Here is a 16,966-nt window from a genome sequence, read left to right as displayed (position 1 = left end):
AATATATTTCAGGAAGTGTAGAAATATTTGCAGGAAGTTAATTGCATATGTTGACTGGACCTACGATATCTCCCACATTAGCCACCTTGTAAATGAACACACTGTATATCTATTCATAAGTGAGATAATACACATTAAAAATTCATCAGCACAGGAGTAATGATGCCATCCCATAATCCTCTGGGCCGGGTGGGGAACTGCCCCCGTGCCACCCTCACCTGCGCTCCCTCCTCCCCGCCCTGCCGCGAGCACCGTTTAAATCCCGTGTATTTCGGGAGTGCCAATCCTCATCTTACAGACTCACCATGTCCTGGGATGTTCTGTGAGGCTGCAGATTTGACAAATCTCGCTGCGCTAATCCTGCCTGTCAGAATGGCTGACGGACTGACGGACTGACGGACGCCCAGGCCATAGGGGACGGATTAGCGAATGTTGCACTCTCAGAAGATGGCAGGAACACCTTCAGGCTGACATGGGGTTACAGTCAGGGACGTGCAGAGGGGGGGTGGCTACAGTGGCTCAAGCCACTGCCCCTTTGTCCTCCTTGGCTGAAATGCCCCTCTGGACCAAATAAAACATGACCAGGTCAAAACCTAGCCTATGGCTGGACCTAACACACGTGATCCGGCCGACCAATGGTGTAACTTCATAACTCGGCCGACCAATGGTGTAACTTCATCACTCGGCCAACTCACTCAGTCACTCAGTCACTCAGTCACAGGCATTTGCGTTTGTAGGGCTGGCCCCACTGTTGCGGTCCAGCCAAAAATATTATTATTATTATTGTTGTTGTTGTTGTTGTTGTTGTTCTTGTTCTTGTTGTTGTTGTTGTTCTTGTTGTTCTTGTTGTTGGTGGTGGTGGTGGTGGTGTTGTTGTTATTGTTGTCGTGTTGTTTCTGCTGTTATTGTTATAATTATGATTACTGTTATTAAACCTAATTAAATCGTTGTAGTCATTATAAAACTAAAATGTCAGATGATAGGGCGACGGGGGCAGCAGCTGCTCTTGTCACATGAGTGACGTGACGCTAACGTTTGCTGTGAACAGAACATTCGATCACCGCACTGACACCTTCAACTGAAATTTTCCATCCTGGCGCATGGCGCGCACAAGTCTGTGTGTGTCTGTGTGGTGTGCGTGCATGTGTGAGAGAGTGAGTTTTCATACAATGTCATGATGTAGTGTGCTGATGTTGGTGGGACCTTTTTCTTGGCTTGAGCCCCTGGCCACTGGGCTACAGTATATTCATCATTTATCACTGCCCATGCCTGCACTGTTATAACTTTATTTAGTTTTGCTGTGTAGTGCATTCTAAATTAAAACTTTTTGTGAAGAGTGCAGGCCCAGAACTTCTAAAGGGAAGCTCTGCCGTAATCTATTATTGCAAAATATTATAGGTTTTTTTGTGAAGTAAAAAAAAAAAGATGTATATAAAGAAAAATGTTGCTGTTAATATATGTATTATGTTAAAGCGGACAATAATGAAGTTTCCTGTATAAGTCTTTGTCTATGTACACGATACATAGAGTATGTACACTGGCACGTAATCATACACATGCACAAGCACGTGCACATGCACATTCACTGAAGCCCTTTTACCTGATTAGAACTGAGTCATAACATTGCCTGCCATTTTAACATTGTGAAATTGCAAACCACCGGGGTGTTATTATCTCTGACCATTTTTTTTTTTTTTTGGAAGACGTGCAATGTAGAAGCATTTGCCTTTCATGGCACATCCTGTGTTAGACCAACTGTGCAGGACTGTGGGGTTTTATGTTGTTTTATGAGATTTAATTTGTTTTAGGAGTTCTAGGAGCCAAAATGGAGTACATGTTGGAAATTATAGAGCTTGCCAAACATGGACAGAGTTTTTTTTTTCCCTGATAAATTTTTTATTTAATTTCAGGACATCAGGTGGTGTCTAATGCCTGGAAGTAATTCGATTCTTGACATCAAACCCTTAAACACATCCCCCTCTGGCTGGCCGCGTCCCTGTGCGTGTCTGTCGTGGAACGCACTCAGACTGTGGTCCACGGCTGAACTCTGGCATGTGATGGAGATTCAGGCTAAGATCTCCGAGTCCATTAACTGGGCTCCCCAGCTTCCTCATTCCCACACACACACCCATCCGTGTTGAGGTTACCACGGTGACCATCGCCTGAGTGACGCCCCCCCCCCCCAAACTCCGTACCGCCTTCGACGCTAACAGACCCTTCTCCTGAAGGAGAGGAGGAGGAGGAGGAGGAGGAGGTGGACGGATCAGGGAACGAGAAACCCTCGCCCGGCGGCCAACGTGTGGGAGAGGTAGTCCCGCCTCCTGTTACTCCGTTTCGCGTAAACGCCACGTTCGCCCACACCGGCCCTTCTGGCTGCCCCGGGCGCCAGCCCGATGAGTCAGCCGCGTCACGCTGTGACCAACGGTGGAGTGGCGCTGCATACATCAGAATCACTGAGAATCCTGTGTGGAGTACAGCCCGAAAAAGACCGCTGTTATGGAGCGCGGACTGTAGTGTGGCGGGTGAGAGCTCTGTTCTGCCGAGTATTTGGTAGAAAACGATGGAGTTTTTTTCCCACAGTGCCGCAGGACTGCCGCTGTGGGCTATGCGCCGCAAATTGTGGTCACTCACTCACTCAGTCACTCACTCACTCACTCACTCAGTCACTCACTCACTCACTCACTCACACACTCACTCACTCACACACTCACACACCCACCCACTCACTCACCCACTCACTCACTCACTCACTCACTCAGTCACTCACTCACTCACACACTCACACACTCACTCACTCACTCACTCACTCACACACTCACTCACTCACTCACTCACTCACTCACACACTCACTCACTCACGGACGACCTTTGGAGGCGCATGCGCAGGAGGTGCGTCGTGGGTCTGGACGGTTTCGTGCTTGTTTCTTAGAGGTGCGGTGTTGAGGACAGAGCGTATGTATCCCTAATCCTGTTATCCCCGACCTCCCTGAAACACGCTCTTTCCCAGCTCTCTGTGGCTCCGTCGTCTTGTGTAAATAGATCCACGAGCCTTGAGTTACCATGACGGCAACTCAACAAGGGATTGTAAATGGTCTCAGAAATCCTTCTCGAATTTTTGGGCGTGACCGTGAAGCGTAGTGTGTGCTTTCAGAAACAAAAGGGATGGTGTAACCCCCCCCCCCCCCCCCGATGGGGTTCTGTTGCAGATAAGGTCAGAGGTCAGAAGGTGCCAATCAGAAGCATTGCATGAGTCATCTCTCAGACTGACTGGAATCCAATGGAAAACATTTCCTTCCCACAGGCAAATTCACAAATGCTTCCGCTCAGCCTTTACCTGGTGTGTTTCATGCAGGCACTAAGACGCCAACAACATGAGTGACTCCCCTCCTCCCTCCCTCCCTCCCTCCATCTCTCTACTTTTCTCCAATCGGTTTAATCCGTTTCCAAGCTAAGCCTGTCGGTTTTCGCGGAAAGTGATTCTCTCTCTCTCTCTCCCTCTCTCTCTCTCTCAATGATGCTGTTGTCTTAAGGACGCGCGCGTTTGTGCGCTTTAACTTTCCGCTGCGTTTTATAACCCGGCCGAAGCCCTCGGCGTCAGTGGCCCGCGAGGCTCCGTGGAGGAGAGGCTCGGTCCCCATGAGGCTTTGAGGCGATTAGAATATCCGGCGCGCGAGGGGGAACAAGGTGTACCGAACGCCTGACTGCTCGTCGGCCGCGAGGAAGGTTGCCGAACGACGCCACGACCATGGCCGGGATCTCCGATTAATTTCGTTTCAAGCGAGAAGCGTTTACGATTGGCGCAGTGCACAGTGGACGAGGATTCGTCCTGATTGGTACAATGTCTGTGATACAGATTCCTGATTGGTACAGGGTGGATGTTCAATGTCTGTGAAGGAGATTCCTGATTGGTGGAGTGTCTTTGAGGGATGAACCCTGACTGGTTTGCTTTCTGTGAGGGTTGATTCTGACTAACAAAATAAAGTTATGAAAATCGTAACTGCGCTCCCGGTCTCGGCCCCAAACTGTGGAGAGCAGCGCCCCTTTAAGCACCTGGGCTGATTGGCCAACGCAGCCCAGGTGCGTGTGCTCTCTCCACCAGCCGACGCAGCCGAGACCAATCCGCCTCTCCGGCGGACCGAATGCCACAGACCGAATTACTCCCATCCAGTACGGAACAGCAAGGAGAGGGCATTGTAGGAAATCTAAAAGGCTAATCAGAAATGTTTTTGGAGCCCTTACTGTAGAAATGTCTGGAGACAAACAGGCTGACTCCCACCTGACTTAATTCCCAGGCCTTTTCTGGGTGAAGTAGCATTTTTTTAAAAATCCACTTTAAGTCCGAGACTAAAGAGGTCAAAATGAATCCATCTCACATGCACGTGTTGCACAAGCCTGTTTTACTTTACAGACTGGGAAACAGAACTTTCTCCGTCTTCATCTGAGCGTGTGCGTGTCCGCATGTATGCGCGTGTCTGAGAGTGCGTGCAGCTTTCTACAGTAGCTGGTGTTTTACGTTTCCCTCGTAGAACAACCCTTTTCTGGCATTTTTTGTTTACTTCCCAGAATGCCGTGTTCCGAGCTTTCATGAGGAGACACTATCACCATCAATATCATTAGAGCTGTTTCTAAAAAAGCGCTTTTTCCTTTAATCTTTGGCAGGTTTAATCTTGATACCGATGTATTAAAGCCCCCTGAGACATCAAAGCAGCCACATTGGACGCGGAACACAGCCTGTGCAAATTTAATTCTCCCAACGGACGAGAAGCAAATGTCAAAATTTCCATCTGCCGGTTAATTATGCCATGGAGGATGTAAATATCTCTGTGGAGCATTTAGTGTTGAAGACATGGGCTCTCATTCTCTGTCTCTTTCTCTCCCACTCTCCCTGTTTCTCTCTCTCTCTCTCTCTCTCTTTCTCACACACAACGCAGCACTCCCACTGGACCACACATTGCTACGACCAAACATTACAGACAGGATTGGGGGAGAGGTTTGGGGGGGGGGGGGCTGATGCTTCAACTAAAGAACATTGTAAAACAGATTAGTTCTCAATTTCTCTAAGTATATAAACTTCTTGGGAACAGAGGGCTCTCCCGGTACAGGGCCATTGCACTTTTGAAGGCTGTCTGCGTCCACAAGAGGAGAACAATCCTTTCTTTCTGTACGCCTGGCTACGTTAGCCCTGTGTGTCAGTCAGTTTGCTTGAGCACCCAGTTTTGAGTGGAGACAGGAGAACATCCCAGTGACCCACCGCTGTCCCAGACTGTGAAGAGTACCCGCACCTCGCTTTCCCAGGCATACCCCTGCTGTACTGCTGGCGCCTCCACACCTCCTCCTACGTACAGACGACCTCCTCTGTGAGTGGGGGAGGATTTCAAAACACGATAGAGTGGTGTGAATCAACCCACGCCACCAAAGCCTGTGTGTATATGTGTGTGTGTGTGTGTGTGTATGTGTGAGAGTGTGTTTCTATGTATATGTGTTTGTGTGCACATGCGTGTGTGTGTGTGTTCAGGTCCCATCTAATGTTCTACAGCTCCAAGCATGATGCCTCCCCTTCTCCAGCACTTAGTGTGATGCCTCCTCCACCCCAGGCTTTCAGAACTATACCTCCTCCACCCCCAGGTCTCCGAGCAGCACCTCCTCCACCCCCAGCTCTTTGAGCAACACCTCCTCCACTCCCAGCTCTTTGAGCAACACCTCCTCCACCCCTAGTAGCACCTCCTCAATCCCTCAGCTCTTCCAGCAACACCTCCTACACCCCCAGGTCTCCGAGCAGCACCTCCTCCACCCCCAGGTCTCTGAGCAGCACCTCCTTCACCCCCAGCTCTTTGAGCAACACCTTGTTCACCCCCAACTCTTCGAGCAGCACCTCCTCCACCCCTAGTAGCACCTCCTCCACCCTCAGCTCTTCCAGCAACACCTCCTACACCCCCAGCTCTCCGTGCAGCACCTCCTTCATGCCCAGCTCTCTGAGCAGCACCTCCTCCACCCCCAGCTCCTAGTGCAGCACCTCCTCCACCCCCAGCTCTTAGAGCAGCACCTCCTCCACCCCCAGCTCTTAGAGAAGCACCTCCTCCACCCCCAGCTCTTAGAGCAGCACCTCCTCCACCCCCAGCTCTTAGTGCAGCACCTCCTCCAGCCTCGGGTCCCAGAGCCACGCCTCTGTCTGTGCAGATACAACTCGGCGGGAGGTAGCAGCGCGTAGCCCGAGCCAGAAACCGGGGAGGGTGTTCACATCCAGCAGGCGTGCTTACCCTGGGATGGGACAGATAATGCGGTGTAGTATAATGGGTCAGGAGCTGGTCTTGTAACCTGAAGGTCACAGGTTCAATTCCCAGGTAGGACACTGCCGTCGGACGCCTTGAGCAAGGTACTGAACCTGCTTTGCTTCAGTATATACCCAGCTGCGTAAATGGATGCAATGTGATGTGGAAAAAGCTGTGTAAGTTGCTCTGGATAAGAGCGTCTGCTAAATGCCTGCAATGTAATGTAATGGGACTGCAGGCCCAATACGCAGGCCGCTGTGAAAAAGGGGTCGTGGAGAGGCTGCGGATGAGGGGGTGAGTGCAGCGTATGAAAAACTGAAAACTATGGGACGATAGCAGAGGCCCGAGTTCCTCCTGGTTCCCGCCGGCTGAGCGAAACGGGCGTGAGCCCTACATGAGAACCACGGCGCTAATCCGCTAAGTTTTTTTTTTTTTTTTTTTAAAGCCGCATGCTTACCTAATGTTTAAATCGTCTTATGCGGCTCTTACATGCATGCAGTTCCACCCGCTGAAAGGAGATTAAGTCACGGGATGAATGAACTGTGGGTTTTTTTTTTTTTGTTTTACTGTGGCGGGAATCTCATCACAGGAGCCTGGCAGCCCACTGGCCAACATGTCCGCCGCAATCTAAGAGACCTCTATGACACTGTGCACAAAATGTCCACCGCAATCTATGAGACCTCTATGACACTGTGCACAAAATGTCCACCGCAATCTATGAGACCTCTATGACACTGTGCACAAAATGTCCACCGCAATCTAAGAGACCTCTATGACACTGTGCACAACATGTCCACCGCAATCTAAGAGACCTCTATGACACTGTGCACAACATGTCCGCCGCAAACTAAGAGACCTCTATGACACTGTGCACAAAATGTCCGCCGCAATCTAAGAGACCTCTATGACACTGTGCACGAAATGTCCACCGTAATCTAAGAGACCTCTATGACACTGTGCACAACATGTCCGCCGCAATCTAAGAGACCTCTATGACACTGTGCACAACATGTCCACCGTAATCTAAGAGACCTCTATGACACTGTGCACAACATGTCCACGCACACGCAAACGTAGACATCAGTAGATTAGTATCAATTAAACCAATTTAAAGTCAAAACATAGAAGCAGCCCATCCCAAACTCATCTGCTGACTCCACTGTAGTGAACATTGTAAGCTGCACAGAAACTCCCCCTGACACATTTCCCAGGGCTTGCTATGGCAACTATTTTTAACCTTACAGTGGCAGGAACACGGGTGGGGTGGGGTGGGGTGCGACCCATCTTCCAACCGGAATCATTGCTATTCTGAGCCACAGTCATATGACCAGAGGACATAACTCAAAGAGGTAAAGAGGCAGTCATCTCACCGCTGGGCAGATAATTTGCCAGGTCATGTAGCAGAGGCAGAAACTTTGCGAGTTTTCTAGACCAGGCTTGATACGGTGCGATATACTATATCTAGTTTGTTGGTAAACTGAGCACTAAGTACACTTGTGGTGAGGAAATGGCCAACATTTTCAGGCTGAATGGCCTTATCTCATTACGTTATGCTTACTGTCCCACATCTGTTTTCTATGAGCTTTTATGGTGAAACAGCTCATCCATTAGACAAATATTAGACAAATATCCACCAAAGCTAAGATCTCTGCCTCCAGTATTTACCATTCACAAGCTGTTTTACAAGCAGTTTCAGGCTGTTGTGGGTTGCCAGGATTCTGATTCTGACCCCCCCCTCCCTGTGCCTTTGGATTGTAGTGTCACTCCTTATGTAAACCCAGCACTGAATTATCTTCACTCATCTGCACTTAATCTTTGCCATGAGATCCTCTCTCGGGCATCCCAGCAGATTATCTCAAATGCAATTTCAAATCTCAAATCTTCTTATAAAAAAAAACAAAAAAACAATGACTTTAGATAGTAAATGAATGGCGTATTCCTTCACACACACCTCAGACTAATAGTACTTATTGGCTCATTTGGTGACCTGTCGGATAATGCCTTCAGTGTTGCACTCATAGGGAAGAGACGGATGATTGACATTTGAAATATTACACGCAGCTGTGACTTTAAACCCGGGTCATGATGTCAGAAGAGGCATCTGGGGGGCCGGTTTTACGTAACGCGCTCCCGGAGAGATCAGCGGGGCCGGCGAAGCACAGGGTGAGTCACCGATGACAGGGCAGAACGAGGGACCGCGGGATTTTAAAAAAAACAAAAAAAAAACGAAAGATCAGGGGAAAGACGAACGGCCGGGACAGAACCGGAGCCTTGCCAGGCAAACGCAAAGCAAGCTTCCGGAACGGTGATGGAACCCGTGTTCCGCCGCGGCTGAAAGAAGATTAGGGCTCGAGAGCCGTTAAAGCTGTTCTTTAATACCGTGTGATTCTCTCTGCCGCGGCGCGAGTGTTTGAGAACGGGAGCAGCAACCTAATCGAGTGCCACTGACGTCAATGAGTCTGTGACAGGCGGGGGGGGGGGGGGGGGGGGGGGGCTGACTACACATCTATAGGGGCTGACTGACTGAATCACGTACAACTGGAAATTTTATGAATATAGGCGAGAGAGAGAGAAAGAGAGAGAGAGAGGCACACATCTGTTGGGGCAGGGTGAAACATACACGCATGGGAAACTGGGAGTTGTCAGAAAATGAGAGAGAGAGAGATAGAGACAGAGAGAGAGAGATGTATGTGTATGTGAATGTGAACGCTAAAACCATAACATAGGAGACAGTTTGTTATCACAGTTCCACTCGGACAGCGTTTATGTTTTTGATGGCAAGACGCTTGCTTTTTTTTCAAGACCGTCGTTGTTTGATAGAATATGGTTAGTGTGAGATGTCAGAGACAAAAAAACTGGGGTTCCACCAATCAGAAAGCTTGAAGGCCTGCAGGGCCAATCCCAGTGAGGGGCCCGGACTGATTGTGAATGAGACCGTGTAGGATTCTGCAGTTCTTTGTAGATTCTGCTTGTGTTTGTAAACCCCCAACTCACACATCCTTAGTCCTCAACCCCACCCACACCTCCTTGAGGACACACCCTCGAGCACCACAAGCTAAATGTCCAGCGAAGAGGGGAGGTGGTCAGAGATACTGAAAATAGAATTTTTAGCAACATTGTCACGTAGATGGCAACAGTAGTTATGCGGTGTTATAACGGTCTTTACACTGAGTGCACCCCTTAGCACGTGGACACATCATACGATAGCTACTCCATGCAGCTATTTCGTGTTTTTCCTCGTTTGTTATTTAGCTTAAGTATATATTCAGCTGTATAAATGAATGCAATGTAAATGCTGTGTAAAAGCTACGTAAGTCGCTCTGGATAAGAGCGCCTGCTAAATGCCTGTAATGTGATGTAATGTGATGTCTGGTCACCCAATGTGACAGGAAATGGATCACTTTGGAGGGCGTGGCCTCTTGGGAACACAGAGAAAAGGTGCGTAACCCCAACAGGAAGTGTGCACAGATTTCACGGGTCTCAGTTTGATGATCTTTTTTTGGGGAACGGGGAATGTGGATCCAAAGTAAGTCGTTCAAGTTTCGCGTGGAACAGCTCGTCTGTGAAGTGTGTCTGAAGAGGGTGCTGCGTGTCTAAATTAACCGGTTCATATCATCTCTGACCGGCCCGACAAAACGTCCTTGTGGCTGGAAACGCAGTCCGTTTTTTTTTTGGGTCCCCGCGTCTGCAGCTTAGCGTGGACTTGCGATGAGCGTTGAGCCGAAGGAAAATTTCCATTTTATTTTCTATTTAACGGACAATAAAGTTTTCTATTCTATTTCTATTCTATTTCTATTCTATTTCTATTCTATTTCTATTCTATTTCTATTCTATTTCTATTCTATTTCTATTCTATTTCTATTCTTACGCGCCTGGGTTTCGGGAGGGGTGATTAAAGCAGGGGCCGGCCTCGCTCGGCACAGGTCTGCACAGTATCACCCGAGGAGCCGTTAGACCTGGCGACGGAGTTCTGCTCTGTCGGCGGGGGAGAGCGGTGACCGAGGGCCCGCGGTACCATCAGGGACAGGCTCTGATGGTGACGCTGAGAGAAGCCCGGCTTCCTCCGTGTTCCGCGTCGCCGCGATCGGAAACGACCGGGCGGGAGCACTTAGGCGTGCGGGGCGGATGCTTTTAATGTCAAAAGCGCACCACTTGAGAGGATTTGTTTGAGACAGCGGGTACTGGTGTGTTTTCTATCACTCTCTTGTGACATGTCAAACCCTGTTCTTATCTCTCTCTTTCTCTCTCTCTCACTCTCTCTCTCTCTCTCTCAAATTCAAATTCAGAAAGGCTTTATTGGCACGACAGGATATTTCTTATGTTGCCAAAGCTCAGAATAGAACTTTTACAATGGAGCACATAAATATAAAACATAAATGTACACAAACGGTGTAGACAAATTTAGGCGAAATCTAATGCGCTCACTGGTTGTCCCTCTGTTGGCGAAGCAGTTTCGTAATTTGCGGCTAGTCCAATACATTTTCAATTCTGGGCATGTTTTCATATTTTAATGAACTTGGGCCAGAAATTCTCCCTTATGTTGTAATAAATTGTGTTGTGAAGAAGTGTAGCTCTCTCTCTCTCTCTCTCTCTCCCGCTCACCCCGCCCTCTCTCTCCCCCTCGTACGCCCCTCAGTCCTACAGAATGATGCGTTGAAATCGCCCCGGTGGTGCTGTGCGTGGGTATTACAGCAGCTGAGGCCTCCTCTCTCTCTCTGCTTTTGTGTTCCTACCTGCAATAGAGGCACTCACTGTTTTTTTTTTTCATTTCCCATGATTCAATGTGCTGCTCACAACAATGAAGGTAGTATTCAGCCCTTCCACGAGCAAGAATAAGCCATTTCATCCCCCGCCCCCGCCCCCGCCCCCGCCCCCGCCCCGCCCCGCCCCACACTTTGAGTTACATCAGATCTCATGGTCTCGGGTCATGTGACCGGAGCGCTGAATCATGTGATTATTCAGTGATGCCAGTCTACTCCCTCAGGGCTGCGATGCTTCACACATTACTACTGCTGTTGTTTTGTATCTCAGCAGATGGCTTTTAAAAGCTGGTGCACATTCATAGAGCTGAATTCATGTTAGTTGTCTTTTGCATGGGGAGTCCAACCTGCGGCATTCTGGGTGAAAACCCAGTTCTTTATCCTCAACGCCCTCCACATTCTAACAACCGTGCACGGAAGTCCTCTTCTCCCTTCCTCTGTCTCGTTTTCCATCCTTCACTCCCTCCATCTATCACTCACTCCGTTTTCTTGATGTATATTTTCATCCCTCTCTGCCCAGTGGCCCGCCCTGCCCCTGCCCCTGACCCTGGCCCAAGCGATGGCTTTGTGTGGTGCCTCTGTTTGGATGACACACTGTCCCGCTGTTCGCTGTCGTTTGGTCAGAAAGCCTTCAGTCAGACAGGACAGGCCGACTCTGTCCTTGGGTCAGGGCCATGTGAGAATAATCTCCTGTTTGTTTCCCACGGCGGACATTTTAATTCCGGTCTTGCCAGTGTACACGGTCACACGCGGCGCATCACAGTTAAATGCACACCATGCAGTATGTACAGAATGCAGACCGTACGTGCTGTCTCTGCAGCCAGTGTCCAATGTCACGGAAGCCCACACATGATTTTCCACATGACACTACTCTGTCTCTCTCTCTCTCTCTCTCTCTCTCTCTCTCTCTCTCTCTCTCCCTTCCTCCCTCCCTGTGAGCGTTGTGTAACTAGTTGTGTAACTAGTTCTCTACAGTAAAAAAAGGGGGAAGTGTTGCACTGCAGCATGACCAGAGCACATCTGTGACACGCATCTGTGTAGAATGGCAAGGTCACAGAGAAGCTGGGTCCAAGCCCTGCCCAGAAAAATCCAGAATTAAAACATCACATCCTGTAGGATGTGTGTGTGTGCTCAAGTGTGTGTGTGTGTGTGTATGTGTTGGTGTGGGCGTGTGTGTGTGGCTGTGGGCGTGTGTGTGTGTGCGTGTATGTGTGTGTGTGTTCATGCGTGCATGGGCGGGCTGGGCAGTCCTGATAAAGTTGGGTAATGGGTGGAGGACAGGGGGAGGGGCTATCACTCCAGACCTTACGCCAGAAGCAGAAGGTCGGGGAGCCAGGGGGCCGCATTTAGAGCAGATCCTCCATCTTAGCAGCTAAGCCCTCTAAAGATACACTCCCTGCTGTACACAGCATGTTCTCCCATGAAAGCTCTGGTCAATCCCTGACCTGCTTCTGACTCCCCTCAGCCTCCCGCCGACAGAGACCTGGAGAATATGACTGTGCAGATCATCCACCCGTGACATGAGCAACCGTTTCCGTGGTTTCACGCGTTACCCCATGACGGGAGGGTATGGTTGCCGTGCTACTCGCCCCCACGCCGCTGACCGCGCGGCCCATGTCAAACATCCTCCTCCGACCCCGCCATTTCTGCATTACTGTCCCCTGCAGGGGACGTGGGTCTCTGGTCTTAAATCCCAAGATCCATATATTCTGCTATGGGCCTTAGGAGGATATGTATATGGAGATGAGACATAAATGTTATATGAACAATAATTAAAATGGCAGTTAAATGTAATATGTTTTTTCATTAAAGTCAAATTCCATTGTATTTCACATTACGGTCAAGAGGGAATATCTTTCTCTTGTTCCATGCGCATACATTTTCTTAAAGGGAAGTTTTATCCAGCAATATAAAAGGATTGTATGTAACAAATGCAAGCTGTTTAAGTTTATTGTCCTCCGTGATGCCAGGCGCAGATTCTGTACGTACAGGCTGATTTAGCCGACGGGCGTATGCGTGCAGCGTGAGAGGATTCACACTCGAGGTTTTGTAGGTCCCCTCGTTCCCAAGTACGCTGCCTCTCGGAGGAAGAACCGTGAGGTCCAAATCGTCCGGGCCTTTGTCAGTCTGGAGTGACGCAGCTCAGGGCAGTGAGACCTCTGAGTAACATGAGCGTCCTCGCCATCTTTATTCATCGCAATCTGCTTCGAACCCGGCCGGCCCAGCTGTTCATCTCAGCACCGCTAGCAGTGGCGACTTGTGACCGGTGACACAATCCTACCCTCTCCTTCTCTCTCTCTCTCTCTCTCTCTCTCTTTCTTTCTTTCTGTTTGTTTTTCTTGTGTGTGTGTGTCTTGGTATTTGTTTTTCTTTGTGATTTGGTGGTTTCTTCATTTTGCTGTGCCGAAGGGCTGCATGTATTGCACTATAAAGGTCTGTTAAAACCGAAAACTTTCTCTCTCTCTTTTTCTCTCCCCTTTCTTTCTTTCTCTCTCCCTCCCTCCCTCCCTCCCTCTCTCTGCTTCTCTTTATTTTGTGTACCCTCTTTTTCCTAATCCTTCGGAAGGGGAGCTATAGCAGGTCCCTTCTTCGGCAGGCCCTGCAGCAGCAGTGGATAATTCCGTTCCTGATGTGCTTGTGTGTGTGTGTGTGTGTGTGTTCACACGTTTGTATCGCCCCCAAATTACCTCGGTTCCTTGAGATCACTTTAAATGATCGGGGTAATTAAATAATCGAGGACAGAAGCTGGTATGAAACCCCAACGCAGCTGGATCAAACCGAAGGCACAAAGGCCCAGGTTATTCATGCGCGGAGTGCTTTCGAATACCCCAGGCGCCGCCGCGTCCAATCCCAAGGCAACGGCTGCCTCGGCTGTGCGCTTCCTGGTTTCGCCCGCGGCAGATCCCGTAGCTGCGTGTTCGCCTGCGCAAGGCGTGACTCTCCAGGGAATTGGCCTTGTTTGTCCTGTACTGTACCGACCAAGAATTAGCACAGATCTCCAGAGGATTAGCCACTCACATGTCTAGGCACAAATCAGTTCACATAACATGTCATAATCCAGGGTGACACTGTCTTTTCCAAACACCGTTGTGTCATGTATTACAGTAGGTTGTATACATTTTTTAAATATATATATATTACATTTTTAATCACTAATATGGATTTATTTTTTATTTTATTTATTTTTTAGAGGTTTTCTGTCTTAGGCTGCAATTGTTAAGGTACGATCAGGATAAAAATGCAACAGCACCCAGCCTAAAAGACAGACAGGCAGATTTAAAAAATACATTTTGTGGTTTAAATTTAATTTCACTTGGGTATTTTCACCCAATTAAGAAGGAGCAGCTCTGGGAAACTCCCAAATTCTCTACCTGGCTCTCTCAAAAACTTGCCACCTAATCATCCCCTGATTTAATTTGCTAAAAAAAAAAGTCCTCTCCCTCTCCACCTTAGCTAATGTGTGGTGAGCGTTCTGGCGCAAAATGGCTGCCGTGCATCACCCAGGTGGGTGCTACACATTGGAGGTGGGTGAGGTGAGCTCCCCTTCATCACTGTAAAGCACTTTGAGCATTCGGAAAAGTGCTATATGAATGCAATGACTCATTCATTCATTCAAACTCAATAGTTTGCTGCTCCATGTAAATTTTTAGCAAAATGCGACCATGTTCTCTGAATAATGTGGGAGGCAAGGAAGACCAAATCAGAAAGAATAGTGAAAAAAAAATACCGCATGAGAGGATATTAATTTGAATAAACGGTGAAGTTGTACGCGCCATGTCTGTGTCCTTGAACGGGGGGGCAGGGACCGATGGGTGATCACCGGAGCGGCTCATGGTGATGAGTTACCCACTCCGAAAGTGTCCCCGGGGGCATCTCTCTGCTTTTAAGGGCAAACCTAATTTCGGGTGCGTCAATAGTCCCGGTTCAGGCATTTGCATAATTGAGGAACAGCGTCTCCCGCAATTTAAGGCCGTGAACGGCGTCCGCCCACGCTGACACCCCCCCCCCCCCAACAGAATCAGAATTGTGGGTAAAAAAAATAATAATAATAATGCAGCAACAAAATGGGTTTGCGTGGGACAAAAACAACTGATTGGGGGGGGGGGGGGGGTGTTTGCCAAACTGGAACATAGGAGGATAACGGACCCTGGACGGCAGTGGCGGGGTGACCTCCAGGCCAGACGCCAGAGGGGGACGGCGCAGACGCCTGACCCCGGGAGAAGGGGGATAAAGGCTCTTACGCACCGACCCCGGCTCCCGTGAGCCCTGAGCCTCCGCGGGGCTAACGCCTCGGGGGTCAGACCTCGGGCGCCGGGCCGCTTCGCTAAAAAAAAACGGCCTCGTTTCGCCGAACGTGTGCGGAGCGGACGCGGGTTCCGCCCCAGCACGGAGCGCGAGAGCGGCGACTGCGTGTGGCTCGCTGCGAGGGGTTCTGCGTGGGCGCGAGCGGAGGTGTCGCTGCCGCCGCCGCGTTTCTGAGTGTGGAGAGAGAGGGAGAGAGAGAGGGAGAAAGAGGGAGAGAGAGGGAGAGAGAGAGAGAGGGAGAGAGAGTGGGAGAGAGAGAGGGAGAGAGAGAGGGAGAGAGAGAGGGAGAAAGAGGGAGAGAGAGAGGGAGAAAGAGGGAGAGAGAGAGAGAGAGAGAGAGGGAGAGAGAGTGGGAGAGAGAGAGGGAGTAAGAGGGAGAGAATGGGAGAGAGAGAGAGAGAGAGAGAGAGGGAGAAAGAGAGAGAGAGAGGAGAGAGAGGAGAGAAGGGGGGAGAGAGAGGAGAGAGGGAGAGGAGAGAGAGAGAGAGGGAGAGAGAGGAGATGAGAGAGGGAGAGAGAGGGAGAGAGGGAGAGAGAGAGAGAGAGAGAGAGGGAGAGAGAGAGGGAGAGAGAGAGGGAGAGAGAGAGGGAGAAAGAGGGAGAGAGGGAGAGAGAGAGAGAGGGAGAGAGAGTGGGAGAGAGAGTGGGAGAGAGAGAGGGAGAGAGAGAGGGAGAGAGAGAGAGAGAGTGGGAGAGAGAGAGGGAGAGAGAGAGGGAGAGAGAGTGGGAGAGAGAGAGGGAGAGAGAGAGGGAGAGAGAGGGAGAGAATGGGAGAGAGAGGGAGAGAGAGTGGGAGAGAGAGAGGGAGAAAGAGGGAGAGAGAGAGAGAGAGAGAGAGGGAGAGAGAGTGGGAGAGAGAGAGGGAGTAAGAGGGAGAGAATGGGAGAGAGAGAGAGAGAGAGAGAGAGGGAGAAAGAGAGAGAGAGAGGGAGAGAGAGGGAGAGAATGGGAGAGAGAGAGGGAGAGAGGGAGAGAGAGGGAGAGAATGGGAGAGAGAGAGGGAGAGAGAGGGAGAGAATGGGAGAGAGAGAGAGAGGGAGAGAGAGGGAGAGAATGGGAGAGAGAGAGGGAGAGAGAGGGAGAAAGAGGTAGAGAGAGGGACAAAGAGAGGGAGAGAATGGGAGAGAGAGAGAGAGAGAGAGGGAGGTAGAGAGAGAGGGAGAAAGAGGAAGAGAGTGGGAGAGAGAAACAGAGGGAGTGTGGGTAGTTATCCTGCTCACATTTTTCTTATTTTTCACCTTTTATCAAAATAATTTATCATTGGTATAAACTGCAAGCAGACGTTATCATATATGTAGCATTGCAGTATTATTAGCTTATTGTGCTTGTCTCAACAAGCTTTGGCAATGGATTTGGATTTATTGAATTGAATTTAAGAGAACCTTATTCCTGTCCCTGTCCTTTCTTGATAACATAGATAAAGGAACACCCAGCATTGCAGAATTGCCTATGTAAATTCTAATTCATATTCAAATTTTAACAGTTTATCCATCTGAAAAAATGTTTCAACTAGTGCATGGAACGTCTGTTGTATAGTCAGTGATTGTTCTTAACAAATCCCATTATGGAGAATTTTCTTTTATGTGTCAGGATCAAATAGATAGGTTTTTAAAAAATAGGTTTTAATCTCAG

Source organism: Anguilla anguilla, chromosome 8, assembly GCF_013347855.1.
Source record: "Anguilla anguilla isolate fAngAng1 chromosome 8, fAngAng1.pri, whole genome shotgun sequence".
Taxonomy (NCBI): Eukaryota; Metazoa; Chordata; class Actinopteri; order Anguilliformes; family Anguillidae; genus Anguilla; species Anguilla anguilla.
This window is presented reverse-complemented; position numbering follows the sequence as displayed.